The sequence below is a fragment of the Otolemur garnettii genome, unplaced genomic scaffold (assembly GCF_000181295.1).
Source record: "Otolemur garnettii isolate 467f Iridium unplaced genomic scaffold, OtoGar3 scaffold00011, whole genome shotgun sequence".
In the NCBI taxonomy this organism is placed as follows: domain Eukaryota; kingdom Metazoa; phylum Chordata; class Mammalia; order Primates; family Galagidae; genus Otolemur; species Otolemur garnettii.
In genome coordinates this window covers 35,845,902-35,849,509 of record NW_003852406.1, presented here as the reverse complement: position 1 = coordinate 35,849,509, position 3,608 = coordinate 35,845,902, and the positions used below count along the sequence as shown (strand labels likewise).

Genomic DNA, 3,608 nt, shown 5'->3' with positions numbered 1-3,608 from the left:
AAAAAAAAAAAAAAAGAAAACACCACACTGTACCCTGTGGTTGCATTGATGTACGCAACTATGATTTAATAAAAAATAAAATAAAAAATTAATTAATTTCCACAGTTTTGTGAATTTCCCCGTTTTTCTTTTGTTAATGATTTCCAGCTTTATTTTGTTGAGGTCATAGAAGATACTTTGTATCATATCCATTTTTAAAAAACTATTAAGATTTGACTTATGGCCTAACATGTGTCTGTTGACTCTAGTTGGTTTATTGTGATGTTTAAGTCTTTTGATTCCTTTTTGTTTCTTTAATTATCTTCTGTCTGTTGTTCTAGTCATTATTGAGGAAGTGTGCTAAAGTCTTCAACTGTTAATGTAGACCTCTATTTCTTCCTTAATTCTGTCAGGTTTTGTTTTGTATTTTTGTGGTCTGTCTTTGGGAACATAATTGTAATGGTTACATTTTCTTGCTGTATCGAACCTTTAATATGTTGTATCTTTCTTTGCCTCTTAGAACCTTTTTCTGGTTTAAAGATGATTGTCTGATGTTAGTATAACCATCTCTGCTCTCTTTTGGTTACTATTTGCATGGAATATCTTTATTCATCCTTTCATTTTCAGTCTATTTGTGTCTTTGGATCTAAAGTGAATCTCTCGTGGATTGCATATAGTTAGGACATTTGTTTCTGTCTGTTCTGCCAATCTGTCTTGTGGTTGAAGTTTTAAATGCATTTACATTGAAAGTAATTACCAGGGATTCATTTCTGTCATTTTGTTATTTCTTTTCTTTTCTTTCTTTCTTTTTTTATTTTTATTTATTTATTTATTTTGCTATTTATTATTTACGTGTCTTAGAGCTTTTTCTGTCCCTCATGTCCTATATTACTATCTTCTTTTGGGTTTAGTTGATTTTTTTTTTTTTTGTAGTGGAATGCTTAATTTTTTTTTCTCATTTCTTTCTGTGTATATTCTGTAGCAGGTGTCCTCAAACTATGGCCTGCTGAGGACATTTATCCGGCCCGCCAGGTGTTTTTGCCGCCGCTGCCTATCCTGCTTAGCAGGTGACCTGGGGCTGGCAGTCCAGCCCTCCAACCATCTGAGGGACAGTTGAGGTCGTAGAAGATACTTTGTATCTTCTGCAGCTATTCTATAGCTATTCTGTTCTATAGCTATTTACTTTGTGGTTACCATAGGGATTATGTGTAACATCATAAATATCTAATTTGAGTTTATATTAGCTTAACTTCAGCGACATATAGAAACTCCACTCCTGTACAGCTCTGTCTCCATCCCTTTTACTTGTTGATGTCACAGATTGTGTCTTCATATAGTCAGCCCTTCATATCTGTGGGTTCTACGTCTGTGGATTCAACCAACTGCAAATCAAAAATATTTGAAAAAATCCAATAAAAAATAATTTAACAATTAAAAAAACACAAACATTAAAAAGCAATACAGTGTAACAGCTATTTATGTAGCATTTGCATTGTGTTAGGTATAATATGTAATCTAGAGATTATTTAAAGTATACCAGAGGATGCATGCAGGTTCTATAAGGGACTTAAGCATCCATAGATTTTGGTATCTGCAGAGGTCCTGGAACCAATCCCTGCAAAGCTCAGAGACAGCGCATGCATCGTATGCCCAGAAATGTACACAAATAATCCTTTCAAATACATTGGTCTCTTTAAATTATTTGGAAAGCAAAATGCAAAATGTATAGTTATCAACCAAAGGTGCAATAAGAATTGCTTTTAGGTTAATGATTGTTTCTTTTCTAAGCTGTTTTAGTCTCCTACATCATGGTAGAAACAAAAAATGGAGTTACAAATCATTTTTACATTAATACTAGCTTTTAATTAACTGCCTATGTTTTTACCTTTATTAAGATCTTTATTTCTTCAGGCTATTTTGAGTTACTGTCTAGTGTCCTGTCATTTCATCTTGTGGACTCCTTTGCACATTTCTTGGAGGACACATCTAGTGGTAATGAACTCCTCAGTTTTGTTTGTCTGGGGCTATCTTAACTTCTCTTAACTTTTTTTTTTGGTGGAGACAGAGTCTAACTTTATTGTCCTCAGTAGAGTGCTATGGCCTCATAGCTCACAGCAACCTCATACTCTTGGGCTCAGGCGATTCTCTTGCCTCAGCCTCCCAAGTAGGTAGGACTACAGGCACCAGCCACAATGCCCAGCTATTTTTAGAGACAGGTGTCGCTCTGGCTCAGGCTGGTCTCGAACCTGTGAACTCAGGCAATCCATCTGCCTCGGCCTTCCAGAGTACTAGGATTACAGGTGTGAACCACCACACCCAGCTCTCCTTCACTTTTGATAGTTCTGCTGGATATAGGATCCTTGGTTGGGGGTGGGGGGAGTGTTGCCCCTTTCATTTAGAACTTTGAATGTATCAGCCCACTGCCTTCTAGCCTCCAAATGTCTGAAACATGCTGACAATCTTATTAAAGATTCTTTGTATATGACCAGTTGCTTCTTTCTCGCTGCTTTCAAAATTCTCTCTTTGAGACCATTATCTTAAGTGAAGTAGCTCAGGAACAGAAAAGCAAATACCACATGTTCTTTTAAGTGGGTATATATGGTCATATAAAAAGATGTAGTGGACACTGGAAATTAAGAAGAGGGGAAGGGAACATGAGGAATCAAAAGTTACTTACCAAGTTCAGTGCACACTAAAACACCTGACTTTACCACTATACAGCTCATCCATGTGACAAAGAGACACTTGTACCCCCTAAATCTATCACAGAAAAATCTTAGGCAGGTTTCTTTTTTTAGAGAAAGATTCTCTCTTGACTTTGTCTTTTTAAAGTTTGATTATAATGTGTCCCAGTGTGGAGCTCTTTGAGTTCATCTTACTTGGAGTTTATTGAGGTTCTTAGATGTTTATATTGGTGTCCTTGCTCAAATTTGGGACATTTTCAACCCTTGTTTATTCACATGACTTCTGTGTTTCTCTTTCTTTTTTCTTCTTGAGGGATGTCCATGATGCACATGTTGTTCCTTCTTCTTGGACATCCATGGTGCCCAAGTTGTTCCTTCTTCTGGGACGTCCATGGTGCCCATGTTATTTCTTCTTCTGAGACGTCCATGGTGCCCATGTTGTTCTTTCTTTCTTCTGAGACGTCCATGGTGCCCATGTTGTTCTTTCTTTCTTCTGGGACGTCCATGGTGGCCATGTTGTTCCTTCTTCTTGGACATCCATGGTGCCCAAGTTGTTCCTTCTTCTGAGACGTCCATGGTGCCCATGTTGCTCTTTCTTCTGAGATGTCCATGGTGCCCATGTTGCTTCTTCTTCTGGGACGTCCATGGTGCCCATGTTGCTCCTTCTTCTGAGACGTCCATGGTGCCCATGTTGCTCCTTCTTCTGGGACGTCCACGGTGCCCATGTTGTTCCTTCTTCTAGGATGTCCATGGTGCCCATGTTGTTCTTTCTTCTGGGACGTCCACGGTGCTCATGTTGTTCCTTCTTCTGGGACGTCCCTGGTGCTCATGTTGTTCCTTCTTCTGGGATGTCCATGGTGCCCATGTTGTTCTTTCTTGTGGGACGTCCATGGTGCCCATGTTGTTCCTTCTTCTGGGACGTCCATGGTGCCCATGTTGTTCTTT

At 38.6% G+C, this 3,608-nt stretch overlaps 1 protein-coding gene across 1 annotated transcript in view; it reads left to right on the top strand.

Moving 5' to 3' along the window:
- The window catches only part of PDE8A (phosphodiesterase 8A), a 169,205-nt gene that overhangs the window by 83,110 nt on the left and 82,487 nt on the right, over positions 1 to 3,608 (top strand). The window lies entirely within an intron of this gene.